The sequence below is a fragment of the Sturnus vulgaris genome, chromosome 2 (genome assembly GCF_052056855.1).
Source record: "Sturnus vulgaris isolate bStuVul1 chromosome 2, bStuVul1.hap1, whole genome shotgun sequence".
Taxonomy (NCBI): Eukaryota; Metazoa; Chordata; class Aves; order Passeriformes; family Sturnidae; genus Sturnus; species Sturnus vulgaris.
This window is the reverse complement of record NC_142244.1, coordinates 68812039-68826959: the sequence shown is the minus strand read 5'-3', so window position 1 is coordinate 68826959 and position 14921 is coordinate 68812039. Positions and strand designations below refer to the sequence as shown.

At 39.4% G+C, this 14921-nt stretch overlaps 1 long non-coding RNA gene across 2 annotated transcripts in view; it reads right to left on the bottom strand.

The window, feature by feature from the left end:
* LOC148224835 (uncharacterized) overlaps positions 1-14921 on the bottom strand; it is a 170839-nt gene that overhangs the window by 152681 nt on the left and 3237 nt on the right. The window lies entirely within an intron of this gene.

Below are 14921 nucleotides of genomic sequence, written 5' to 3'. Positions count from 1 at the left end.
ATTTTATCTTGGGTCTTCAGGAGAAAGTACATGAGGCTCAGAGGAGACCCATAATCAAATGCTCTTTTGTGAGGATGTGGCCTGTCTCTTCTAGATGGGACTGAAATTAGGCAGACTAGACATAAACTACTACTACAGTAGTCTGGACACCAAGAGTAACTACAGGAAATGCATTTTACAGCAGACACATATAATGACTGGAACAAAAGAATAAATATTTCACCAGTGAACAGAGCAGGGATGATAAGTAAACAACAAGAGTAGTATTTATTACAACAGACAGCAAAAAACCCCACTAAGCATTTGAAAACATATAGAGCATATAAACATCAGATTCTAAACCATAATGCTAAACAAACTTAGGTTGAATAGTATAATGTTCCAGTAAAAGAAGAGTGCGCTGAAGACAAAGATGACTTTGCAGCTGCTTCCAAGCTGTTACTGACAGAATACCAGAATACAGCTTGTTTCTTTGGGATGAATGACTTCAATATTGACTTACAAAGCAAGAAACATGGAAAAAGACAGTGTGAGGGGAAAACTGAGATGAGGAATCATCATCTACCAAAATGATGACTTGCTGTCTGACAGTTCTCAAAATTTCCATAGGAAAAAAAAAGAGGCAAATTTTTCAGAGACAACAAGAAAAATTTGACCACACTGCATTGTCTGAAGACAGGTCATGTGTGGTTACGATGCACTGGCATGCCAGGCAGCAGGGGCCAGCAGTGACCACTACCAGCGCTCTGCCAAACTAAAAATAAAACACAGAAGGATACTCTGATTAGGAAGTGACAAAAATCAACAGCGCAAAACTGAAAACAAAAGAGTAGTATAAGGAATTCCAACGTGGCCCTAAGAATAGACTGACACTAGTATATTGTACAAGGGAAACTCAAATGAAAGGAAAAAAGAAGGGCACAGACTCAGTGTGATTCAGTTCATCTGTCACAACTGGGTTTTAGAATACTCACAGCAAAGATGGAAATGTGGTGCCTAAATGAGCATACAACAATTGAAGAGCTAAGGAATACATGGCATGGTAGGATAAACTGTGAAACCATTTAGTATTTTAAACCAAGTAATGTTTAAAATGAGACAATCAAATGAAAAGGAGGAAAATTCTCATTGCTGAAACAGAAGAGATGGGAAGATTCTTTAATGGGAATAATTAATAACATCTCCTTATCTCAAACACAGTTTTATATGCAATATCTGAAAACCAAAAACTAATCCCACCCCATCAGGATTTCAGGACAAGTTACAAACAAGAAGCTGACAAATAACTAAAAGGCAGGATATAAAATCACAGCAGAAAAACTAGAAGTATTTGACTCTCTTCCCTGATGAAACTGATAAATGTGCTTAATGAAATCTCCGAAGGCAGAAAGGAAAGGCCTTTTTGAATAATAGAAATAAGGAAACTGGGTAGGATGTTGTGAAACAGTGACCTCACTGACTTAACAACTGGAGACAACTTGTGCTGCTCTTCATAGGAAAAATAATTTCCAATGCGATACAACACATCAGTAAGTATAAACATCTTACAAAAGCAGATACATTCTGTTTGATAAATAGAAGATTAGGTCAACTACTTTTTCCTTAAGCTGTACTCTTCGTTCTCAGGATGAGTCAACAGTACTTCCAAAAAAGGTCAGTACTATCCACAAAAAAAATCCCAAGCCCCACAAAAAAACTAGTAAAAATCAGCTTGAGGAAAAAAAAAAAAGCCAGTTAAACCAAAACAAATACTCTTTTAACTCTTATGACAAAAGGCTACATGGTGGTAGGCAAAAATATCAGAGAAAAAGAAAATCCCAATGAATTAGGTAATTTTGATTAAATGCAATACTGAATTATTCTGACTCTAGATATATGAGTGGAAGGACCAGAAGTATGAAAGTCCTGACCCAATCAGCAAATGCTACCAATTAATCACAGGGAGAAGACTTTTCTTAATCTCATAAAAGTTACAAAAAATACAGTTCTATTTAATTCTCGTAAATTCAAACTCAAACCCTTACAGAAGTATTTAAATGATGTAACACAAATATGTAATTGCATTGCAAAATAAAAGTTCAGTAACTATAGAATTTCTATTGCCTTTTTGATAAATGTATCAGAAAAGTTAGATAAGAACCTGTTCCGATTCATTTTTTGTATCTAATAAATCAATATTTCAAGACCACATCTATGTAAGCTGAAATCAAATTACTATTTTCTATTACAAATATTCACCACTTCAACTTCAACGGTTTCTTTGTGTGCTCAATACCACTACAAAACATTGATGGCTGCAACTCAAAATAAGAGTGCTAAGAATTCTCTGAAACAATACACTTGTGAATCTGAAACTGTTCTGGTATTATATTGCTTGAAGGCTCCTATTCAGCATGGAAATTATTAAAGATACTCACATACTTAAAAACAAGTTTATGGACAAATGCACTATGCACCAAAGTTTAGTCACTCTGTGACACTGCAACTGAAGCTGAATGTAAATTTGAGGAAAAAAAGTCTTTTTTTTAGGTTCCACAAGGAGCAGTACATATACATCTGTGAGATCAGCAGATTGTTGTAATATATACAAGTCTTAAATATCTAAGAAAAACTATGTTGGTAGAAATCTCAGAGGTGGATCAAACTTCTTAAGAAAGCTTACACTAAGTAGGCTTCTCCTCCTACAGTTTTTCTCCTATTTTGATAAGTATACTGCTTACTTTCAAGCTGTTGAACTTTTGGGAGGAAATGGACAACACTGGGGAAAGATTCCAAAGGGAATAAAATATATTATAAAATATATCTGCATAAGGATGAGATTGACAGGACATCCTTCAAAGAGTAAAACCAGAGGCCCAGAAGAGTATTCAGGTTTAAAGATTATTACAGTTTAAGAAGGCATACTCTACTACAGATGTGAAGCGGATGAACGGTATTTAACAAATGCAAAAGGAAAAGAACTTGAAATCAATACTGAACATCAGACAGAGAGTAGTAACCTGGCTTTCATACCTATTTGACTAATTTCTTAGCTGGCAAAAAGTGACATTGGTTTACTCAGGAGGAGCCTGGTGATTCATAGCAGCTAGGGATTCAGGCCCTGGTACGCTTTGATGTGTTTTGTTTTAATTAAATAAAGGATCAAGAAAGAGGTTTAGCCAAACTAGTAGGGACTTCAGTAATAAAAAGATGGACATGGAGACAGAGAAATACTTGTATAGTAATTGTTCTGTAACACTTGTTGGCCTACATACTCTTAATCTTCTGTAGCTAGTCAAGAAAGAAGGCATTCCAGCAGTGATGCAATCAGAAGGCACTAGAAGCATGTAGCAAATTAACAAAAGGCTGAAATTCCTTTAAATTAATAAATATATCACAGACACATTTATATGGTTAGTTATGGATGTTGCAATAAAAGTCTCAGAGGTTTGACCTGATAGCTCATTTTTTATCATGGGAATGGGTTATGGGATGGGAGCTGGCTATGAGAATCAATTACTGTTTATTTATCCAACTGCAGCAAAAAAAGTTAAAAACCCAACTTTATGCATACATGAAAAACTGTAATATATTCAGTTCATGTAGACTCTAATATGTTTGTGGGCATCATCATCATGAATAGGAAATTAAGAGTAGATTTAATAATTAAGACCACCTAATCAATGTCCAGGTCCACGTGACTGTACAAAACTTGTGACAGCTTACGGAGAAAATTAAAAAAAAATCAAGAACTGGGTAAAAATTCCATTACAAATAGTTTGCAATGACTGACCAGTAAAATCAAACCAATTATCTAAGCCCTGAAAATGCATACACTCCAGAATAATGTTATGCATGAGCACTTAGTGAGCCTGCTCTCATGCATAGAATTACTCTAGTGTATAAATTTTTCAGAGTTGGGGCCAAAGAATACAATGCCAGATAACAGAGCCCAAAGACAGTTGGCAGCTATTCAGGAAAAGTACTGGGGGTAGAGGTATCAAAGCTGTGGACAGTTGAGTAAAATTAATAAAACTATACAAATGAACGATTCAAAAACTCCAGATATTTCAGACTTTACACAACGCCACTCTACTTTTACAGTTTCTGTGACCTTAAACTGGAAAGAAAGGGTCAAACCAATTAATAGGAATGGGAAATAAGTGTAACTTAGCTAATGGGAAGGGAAAAAAAAAAAGAAAAGAGGATAAAAAGAAGAAAAGAGGAAAAAGACATCAGAAAATCAGAAATTGTGTGTTTAGACTTACCATAATTTTTTCCATGTCAAAGCTGATTATAAGTGTTTAAAAATAGAAAAAAATTGGTCACTGAGAAAGCATTTAAAACGTTACTTTGATCACAGCAACTGAAAGATGGCACAATCAAGAGCAAAAGTGGATACAAAGGAAATGGCAAATGACAAAATTCGAAGAAAAAAATTTGAAGGAAAAGAAGATTAAACATTAAAATAAATTGGGTACCTTAAGTGAACTAAAAACTGGAGATATTTACAGTCCACTTGTGATAGAGGCCTGTCTTGGATCACCTAGGACATTTTTCACAATATCAGTTTAGAGGTTATAGTTTAGGTTTTCTGAATCTCTGCACTGAATATGCATACTTCTCTTCACTGACTGTATAAAGGAGACCAGGCTCCTATCTCTGACCCATAAACCATCTAAAGACAGGTTGTGTGAGCACTGTCTGGAAACAGCTGCCATAGAATAACTGGCAGCCTCTAGTAGTAAAGAAAAATCTAAAAGAAGAAAATTTATCAGAAAAATCTCCAAAGAATGAAATGCTTAAAAGGCCTTGCTTTTCATATCTATTACATATCTTCTAAAAGATACAATAATATCTTTGCAACTGCAAATACAGTCTTATAAAAGGACCAGGAAGGTACAAGAAATAAAATCAGCTAGAAAGTTCCAGCTTGCATGTTTAGACACAGGCAAGATGTCTAGTAAAAGGAAAATATACCCTTGGATATTTGTCCTATGTTCAGTTAAAGGGTTGGATAGTGCCAAGAAAGACTAAGAGACCTACCCTGAGGTAACTTTCAGATTTCAGGACAGGTATTCAAATATGACCATGGACTGCCATTAAAGATGCAACAATTAAGCAGAATAAGGCAGTGTTTACTCCAGGGATTTTACAGCATAAATGTTCTTTATATCAGGGGAAAAGAATGTCATTTGACCTGTGAAGGACGTTCACATAGAATGGCACCATCTACAAGCATTCCCCATTGAGTTAGGATCTCCACTTTTGTCCTCTAGTTTGCATTAATTTTGGCTGTGAGAGAAGGTAAAGTGAATACCCTGCTAAGTGTCAGATCTGATTCACAGGGTAAGCAACAGGATGTGAAGAGGGCACATCAAAAGTCCACAAAGCTCCATAATCTCAGTCATTCCCTGTACATTTATTTATGTAAATAGACTTGGAGGCATGCCCTGAAGATCAAAAAGTAGCATAGTGAAATTACGTCTCTTGAATGAGACTGGGAGGTTCGACGCTATTTGATGGGCTGAAGGAAAAGAGTTTACTGATTTAGATAATAGTTAAAACAAAAGACAGCCTTAATCTGATGTTTACATGGTTCAAATATGGGATGCATCTCTCATACAAGCATTTCCTACAGTGGGTAAAGAAAGGAACAAGCTCTCTTTGACCAGAACCTGCGATTAGGAAAGGCAGTGTCATAGGTTTACATTCTCCCTTTCCTTCAATCCTACTTCTGGCAGGCAGTCAGGCTTGATGTTGTGAACGAGGAAAATGGACCTTTACTGATGATCTAGACCAGAAAAAAACTCTCAAACGCCTTTGCTAATCCACAGTTTTTAAAATTTGTTATCCTTAACTCTTCTACAAGTGACCAAAGCCCACCCTTCTTTTCAGTCATGTTCAGAAGCTGGCTGTATACTTAGTCTATAGTAAAACAGACTGCACATTTACAATACTGATCTTCACTTTCTAAACTATGGTTTAGTCAAGTACTTTGTAGTAACCAACATATAATGTGCATTAGCTACTAGAACTACATTCTGCTTCTTTGACTCTCCAGAAAAGTCAGATGGAGGATAAATCATATTTCTGAGGGTTTTGCCCACTCCACGCTGCAGTTCACTACATAGTAGTGCAGGGTACTATTTGCAATGCAATTGCTACTCCAGCAGTATGAGTATATATAAATTAAAATAATGGAAAAAGAAAAGGAGACACAGAAAATCAAGATAACAAGAACTGCAGGTCATCCTCATGGATTATAAAAAATGAGGCCTAAAAAATTAATAATGAGCAATGAACTATATCTAGTCTTGAATTCCCTGCCTCTCTCTGGGCTGGCCTTAGCTGTCATTATAAATTGAGGGAAGAATTCCCAAAATAATTGCAAATAGCCACTAGAGATTCTGCACACCAGTTAATATGTGTCTGTGGGCATGCTAACAAAGGCAATTCCTTAGCAAGCAATATGCGAGTCACCTGGGATGGTTAATGAATCTGCTTTGTGGTAAACTTTTTAGAACATGCTACAGAGACCTCTCAAGCATGTTGCTTTTGGAATTCTATTATTTCTATAAAGTTCTTTTGACTGAATTTCATATTTCCTTTTATTCAGGAGATTCTTGCTGTGCAGCTTTCACTGTGCTACACATTTAGCTTTGTGGCAACTTATTACAAAACTGTTAGTTATCTGCAGTTGAGAGTATTATTTTCTGCTTTATTTTAAAGTGTAGGGGTTTTGCGGTTTTTTTGCACTGTTTCATTTGTACATAATATTTAATCTGTAGTGCCTCTCAGAGAGCAAGACAGCTAGGAAGTTACTCTCTTCTGTCACATTCTGCAAATATTAAACTCCAGCTCCCCATCATCATTTACAGCCTGTCCCCTACAGAGGGCACCTTTGTCTTATTGGAATTGCTTCTGCAAAAAAGATAATCGCTGGTTATCGGAGAAATAACTGAGCCTTTAAAGAGAGCTCAGGCTTCTCACAGACACAAGGACCCTTCTTGCCTAGGCTTTTTAATTAAACAAGTTTTGTACCGTTACTCAGCAGCAAGAAATAATGTTTCTCTCCGCATTATTATAGCCTCCCCCAAGAAGTGAGGTGATGAATTGAAGATTGCTAGAATTTACATGAGAGGTCAATGAGTGCTGAGACAAATTAAAGAGCATAAGTTTAGGGGTTTTTTCTTTCCATCAGTAATTAAGGGATTTGTCATTAAAAAATGTTTCTGAGATGAGTACTAAAAACATTGTTTGTGGGAAAACAAGCCATAGAAAGAAAGTCAACCATTTCCCAAATAAATCTTTCTAACAGACGTCCAATTAGTAATTGCTATCTGAAAGCTGTTCAAGTGGAAGAAAGTAAAATTTTATTCTCTTTTGTAGTGTTAGATTCTCAAAACTGACCCTGAAATTTTTATCTGGAAAAAATATCAATTGACTGCAAGACTGAGTCAAAAAGTAATTTTCTTCCTGAGTTTTTTGGTGTGCTATTATTTATGAAGTGTCAGGTATATCATTTGTAGTATCTGCTGGTTCTGAATAAAACTAGAGATACTTTTCTTCTCAAGACTGTTTTCCAGCTTAATCTGTAACACTGTCTTCCTTTACAGGCCACTTCACAAATGTGTTAAGACAGATGCAAACATCATTCATTTGTAAATGGCAAAGTGAAAATTCTAAAGAATAATCTTTCCTCTGTCATTTTATATATGTCTGACTATTCAAAACAAGCTACAGCTGGAAAAAGAAGTATAAGACATTGCATTTATATGACTCCGAAACAGGCCAATACTGTGTAAGTTCATATTAACTGGGGGGAAAACACACGAACAAATGCATTGGTCCCTTTGCATAATGATTTTTTACGGTGTTCCTATCAATAAAAGTTACAAATAGCCTTATAAATTTAACTAGAGGCAACCTGTTGCAAGAAGACTCTTAACTTCCCAGGCTGGTTTCTGGGACTGACGTTGAGTGTAAAGAATCTAACACAAAACCCAGCAAGGAATGTGCCCTGCCTTCCCTAACATTTTTCTAGAAGCTCTTATAGAAAATGCATTCATGTTTACATTTTCAGCTTCAAATACCCAGCACAAAAGCATGAGAACACAAAAACCTGAATCTCTAGCCTAGGCTGCTAAATTAATTAAGCAGGACCAGTATTCGTGCGTAATACTTTAATGCCATTGGAAAACTGTTTTGGAGAGCATTTCAGCAAGCTCCTCCTGTGTTACAATTTTACTTCTTTTTTCTTCTCTAATTATAAGCCAAAGCTGGATTCCTCACTAATGAAGGAAACTTTTTTTTGAGATTTCATTTCTAGAAGTCAATAGGAACATTGCCCATGTAAAGATCGCAAGATCAAGAGCTTGTACCTATAAAAATGTCCAATGTGAATATATGTTTTAAGACAGTTACTGTAATATAAAAAAGTTCAAGCTACATTTGCACTAGTGCCAGTAGTGTTCCATGATTCCATGATTGTCTACACTGTAAAACTCTTTGAATTGCCCTTGGTACACTTTAAGCATCCTAAACCCAAATTCCTGAGTGCAGTTTGAAGGAGAGGGAGCTGCACATCTGAGACCCTTCCCAGCTGGAAGGCTGCTACTACTACCCTGTTTTGAACAGAAGTTTACAAATAGGCATATGTGGTAGTTGGCTTTATTGCATAAGAATATTCCCAGGCAAGTTTAATTTGCTAGCATAAACCTAGCTTCCAAAACTGTGTTTACTGCGGCCATTATGTATCACTGTATTTAAAAGTATTCTGCTATCAGCTCTTACTTGTAAACTGTATGCTGAATTCTAAGTTTATATCAGTAGGAAACAAAACACTCAGGAAAACACTTTCTCAATTATAGATACTTCTATATGCATTATTTTCCTTGTAATTGTTTCAGCTTGATAGGAAAAAATAAAACTTAGAGCTGTTAAGAAAATGTTTGTTTTGAATATGGTACAAATTGCAACGGAAAGTAAAAGCCATAGAAGAACATTTTAGAAGTATCTAAACTACTTAGGGGCCCACTTTCAAAAGAGGACAACTTTACCAGCAGAGAGCAAAGGGTCTTCATTTTCAGCAAGGGGTACTCCATGATACTGACAGTGAAGATACTGTACAGCCCCAGTGCAGGTGTGGTTAAATTCAGCCCTTAAAATATTTTCTCAGCAAGATGACACATTTTCCTTGAGAAGTAAGAGAGTCTACTTGGAAGTCTTCCTCATGGTAGTAGTGTATTTGTCAACTGGCCTAAATTTTCCAAGGAAGAAGCAGTGAAACCCTAATTATTGCAGACCTCATAGTGATTGCTCACGTTCATTGCCGCCATGTAGGAAATCTGGCTTAGCTCTTGTCCTGTGGGAACAATAGAAGCTGGATGTGTGAAAACTGGTTTCCCACCCTGGAAATGACCTGCCCAACTGGTTATTAGCTGTACCACAGAATGCAAATATGGACGCAGCCTCATTTCAGCTTAACCTTCCTTGAAGGTCCATTTGTGCAAATGTAGCGAACCCAAGCCAAGACTGCTTGTGTTTAGGCATGGAGTCTCTCTTCAAAAAGCCCCCAGCAGCTCTGAGATTTGTGGCTCCATCAGTATGACCAGCAGTGGAAACCTACACACTTGGTGAATTGTGTCAACACGAGCTTATGCACTAAGGGATTTTGGCACCTAAATCATGAGACAACTGGCAGTATGAGTGTAGAACCTGAGTTTTGTCATGGATCTAAGTTGTCCTATTCCTCTTCACGTGTGAAAAACAGAACAATCCTCAACTGCCTGAGACTGATCATCAGATAGAAGGGTGTAATTAAGCAAAAGCACAACAATTAAAACTCTTTCTAACTGGCTAGATTAAAGCAATTAAGATGGTGGTAGCTCATTTTTCTTGTTTTGAAATTTACATCTTAAGTTTATACTCACATGTTTAGAAGAACAAATTTTAATAAAACCAACTTGCTAGTATATACTTTTGACTAAAAGTATTTTGTGTAGATAAAATTTAATTATTGTAATTCACCTCCTTTTAGATGTTAATGATTTTCTTAAATTTGTTTGTTACTCAAATGCTTTTCTGTAAAAACTTCCTTTTCTTTTCAAAATATAAAGATAAAATGTGGTTTTATTTTTTTTTTACTCTTTTGTGACTCAGCTTCTAGCTTTCTGATTTTAAGTCTCTGCCACTAGAACTACAGCTGCACTTAAAGCTATGAATGTATTCAGGAACTGCTAACTTTATAAGCATTTTTATTGGATAAATAGTCCAAGAATTTACTTTGTATAAGGACTTAAATACATATGCTTAAAACCGAGTATTCATATTAATAAATTTCAGTTGCAGTGAATTACTGAGCACTGAGGAGGAACAGACAACAGTGAATTCAAACAGTCTTATTAAAAGTCTTTTGCTGTTATCCACAATCAATTCATGTATATTACAAGGGAATTTATTTTGGCCCTACTACTCCCTTTTAACTTACCATAAAGACACAGAAACTTTTAAAAATGTTTTAGATCTATGCCAAGTGTTATCCTCTTTTAAAATAAGTGGATTTTTTTTTTAATTAGAAAATAGAGAACATCAGGAATCGCTGCGAATTGTTTTCAAATTATTAGTATTTAGTGCCTTCCATATTAATGGGTTTATATATTTTTGGCATAGGGAACTACTTAGGTGTACATTTTGGTTCTTATTATTGATGAAGAATGCACAGTGCAAATGAGGGAAAGGTGCAACTGTCGAATAGAGGTAGAGAATGGATAACTGTTAATCCTGGACTGCCTTTCATTATTCACCAGATGATTTTAGACCTCGAGCCCAAGGTGCTTGAGAACATATTTGGAGTTTTTCTTCTCTGCTAAAAAAGGTCTTAGTATCTTACGATGTTTATACAACGTGAACCAAGGGTTTACTGAAAGACAGAGTTAGAAGAAGACAGGTCTAGCTCATCATCACCTACTTGTGCTTCAATGTGTGTGATATAATCTAAAGCTGTCTCTTACAGCTTTGGGAACCCTGCATAGGAAATTATATTATGCTGGACACACTTTTAAGTGCTTGCATCTGACTGGGAACATTAACTAGTAGCCCAATCCACAGCAAACAACAAGTAAATACAAGAGACATTCACTGCCATTGTGAAAGTTTATTTTGAGCTTATCTACTTATCTTTTATCCAGAGGCTTGTTCGTTGCCTTCCTTGCAAAGTTCATCTTCATCTCCACATCAAGGAGATCAGACAATCTCCAAGAAAATCTAAATGCTGCCCAGTAACAATTTCTCACGCATTTAAACAAATAAACAAATCCCCTCAAAACACAACTCAAAACACTTGAAAAAAGAACAGGGCCTAATGAAAATATTTCACAAATCTGTAGTTTTCAAGTGTTGGGGCCGGGTATGCAAAGTGCAGAAATGTGCCTGGTGTTCAAGGCTTTTCAGCCAGGCAGCTCTTCCAATTCTCTTCACTATGAGTGTGAAGATGCTGCCTGTGAAACACTCGCCCCATTCACACACCTCCTCAGACAGATGGGGAGCAGCAGGGGAAAGACAACTTTTCCATTTCTGCTTTTTCTAAGCTTACACTTGGACAATGAAGAAGCAAACCCTCACTTAGTCACAGATGGGCTTAAACCTTCCTTTGTCCGTACGGCGTTTCCCAGTTCCGCGCACATTTCCTTCCCCGAAAGGAGCTTTCTCCGCGGGGAGCGGAGGGGCGCGGAGGGAGCGCTGCCCCTCCCCAGTCACAGGCACTAGTGGGCGCTGCACCTTCTGTTCCGTTTCTCCAAGCAGCGCTATCCACACATATCCCACACTGCATCCACCCGGGCGCTGGGGCAGCCGGGGCGGGGCAACTATTGCTCCCATATAAAGGACTCCGTCTGCGTGCGGACTGTACAGACAGTTGCCACTTATGTTATTTTACTGCATTGAAGCTGGACTGGGAGAGGTCACCGGTAAGCAAGCACTAGGCACACAGGCAATTACAGCCTTTTTTTTTTTTTTTTTTTTTTTTTTTTTTTTTTTTTTTTTTTTTTTTTTTTTTTTTTTTTGTTAGGCATTACCCCGCAGAGCAGCCTTCCTGCATCACAGCTCAGGGCTCAGAAATAAAGCTCTCTCGCTTTACTTCTCTGTTTTCACTACACAAAACACCCGTGACATCCCAAAGAAGCACAGATGAAAGCTGTCGCAGAGCTGCGCACGCCACGTTAAACATGAGCTGCGTTTCGCGCGGCTGGCAATATAACTTTGTTTTTTTGTCCAGGCTGGCATGGGGGAGAATTTTCAAAAAACGTCCTCCACTGACACATTTATCTCTTGTTATTTCACAAAGAGGCGATCTCTCTGGTACTATTGGAAGAGACATGCAAAAAAAAACCAAAACAAAACAAAACAACCTGGGCACGTCCCAGGAGTCTACTTAGCAAGTTTCAGACTTTGCTCCTCTTCTTTGCTACCTAAATACAGTAGACAGAAATGGGAGATAACGCTCCCATGCCAATGAAGAGATCAGTTGTTTGCCTACTGTCGCTTATGACAGTGGAAGAAGCACTGGTTTTCCCTAAAGCAGATTTTTTTTGCCGGTAGCCTGATGCATGGAAAGCCAGTGCATTGTCCTCTGACAGCTGATGCTTATCGGGCCAGTGGGGGTATTGTGTTTCAGCTCGTGGCACTGGAAAACCTTGTAACTTTCTTTTGAAGTTAAATGGCTTCATTTTGTTTCCGTGTATGAATAACTCTCTGAAGAACTACAGTGACCCAAAAATCGACCCGTTTACAACGCCGTCCAAGCGACCTGTTCCTGTCTCTCGGGCGGAGTTTTGCCCAAGAAGGTCCCCTCGGAGGAGCAGGCGGGCGAGCAGGAGGAAAGGGGGAGGGAGGGGGAGGCTCCTCAGTCAGCCCAAGTTGCATCGTAATTAAATTGTATTTTATCCTACCGAGGCATGCAAAATATCGAGCAAAATACAAGTTTAAGTAATTTGTTTGTACTCTTACCTGTAGGAGTTGGAAATTAACAGCCCCGCTAGTTTACTGTTAAGCCTGGAGAGCGAGAGATTGCTTTGCAAACATTACAGTTATTATGTCTGCAGTTGGTACTCTTTGTATAAATTATTGATCAGCCATCTTATTTTTCTTTCTGCTTAATGGATATTATAGCATAGCCGTTTACACGCTATAGTTAAGGTTGTGTCAGCACTTCCATTTATAACATCCAGACTCTTACCCAGAGTTTATAACTCTATAAAATCCCGCTCTGTGCTGAAACTTTTCAAGCAAGGGCTCGGACTTTTAAATATCCTTCTTCACCCGAAAAATCAATTAATAATGTTTGTCTGCTTTTTTGAAGTATTAGACTAATAAAAGCAACACTTCTTTCCCCCCCCCCCCCCCAAAATGTTTTCCATTCACTTAAGTGACATGAGGAAGAAGAGGCTGCGTCTCTCAGGCTGTCAGTTCCTATATAAAAAGAAGGCAGCAATGTGCATTTTTTGTCGTTGTTATTAATACTGTTAGGGGAAGCAATTAGTGCAGGAGCGGCAGCCGAGCCGCCGCCCTCCTCCCGGCCGGGCGCGGGGGACCGATGGCCGCCCGCCTGCCCTCCCATCGCCCCGCGGGCCGCGGCACCGGGGGCTCGGCGGGGCCGGGGGATGGACGGAGGGAGGAGGATTCAGCCGCTCCCCCGGGCTCCTGGCCGCGGAGCAAGAGGAGCGGTCCCCCGGCACCGGCAGGGACCGCAGTGGAGAGCTAGGAGCACGGAACGCGGGGCCGGCTCCCCGATGCCAGCGTTCCGATTAGCCTGGCTTGGGAGAAAGGGATAGAGCGGCTGAGCGAGCTAATTCTGTAAGGGGGGGAAGGCACGGCAAAGGGCAGCTCCGATTAGATCACCGCTTTAACGTAATTTAATGGCAAGGACTTTGTACTTCATAATTATTGCTCCGAGCGACTCTTCCTACCTGTTGGTAGGTGAATTAGCATGTTGGACTGAGGACCTCTAATGAGAGCCCAAGTCTAACCTAAATAACACAGAGGGGCCCCCGTCTATCTCAGCCCTCTCTTAAATCACTCAGGGAAGTTGGTTATCATTTCCTCCCCGCGCTGCAGCTCTCCTGCTCGGCTGTCAGTTGTCAGGTGAATGTCAGCAGGCAGTGCCCAGCCACTGCTCCATCCATCCATCCATCCATCCATCCATCCATCCATCCATCCATCCATCCTTCCACCCTTCCATCCCGAACCAGCACGGGAGGGGAACACGACCCGATCCGTTTCACCATGTGGTTCTGGTAGAAGCAACGTGACCGAGAGCTCAGATCGACAGAAGGGCTGTTTTAGTTACTGACTTCGAAACGCCTTTTCTGAAGTCAGAATAGAGACTTAAGAAAAAAAAAAAATCGTAAATAAGCAAGTAGCTTAATTGGCGTTTGGTTTTTGCAATTTCCATGTATGCGCTTGTGCGTGGGTGTGTGCGTGGGGCGTGCGTGTGTTTGTGTGTCGGATGCAGGCGAGGAGGGAGGGAAGGGATGAGAGGGCTCCCGAGCCGTCGGTTATCGCATCTCCCAGTACAGCGCGTCCTCGGTCGCAGCACCAGCCAACATCCCCGGGGAAAATACCCATTGCTACCGGGGATGAAGGGGAAGAATTGAGGGATTTTCCCTGGGGCTAAATCCTGCCCCTCTACTCAGGCGGTGAATACCCTCGGAGCCAGTGAGCTGACTCGCGGGAATAAAGCCAGCAAAAGACGCTCTAGCGCTGAAGTGCCGGGGTTGGGGTTAGGTAGGGCGTGTGCGAGCTGCCAAGCCCGCAGCAATTCCCCATCCAGCTCTGTGCTCGGGATAGCCAGCCCCTGCTGTCAGCTCTCGGGCTGAGAGATTCACATTAAACACCAGCGCAAGCAGGAGCAAGTGCTCCCAGATCCTCGTTTTTAAGGACTT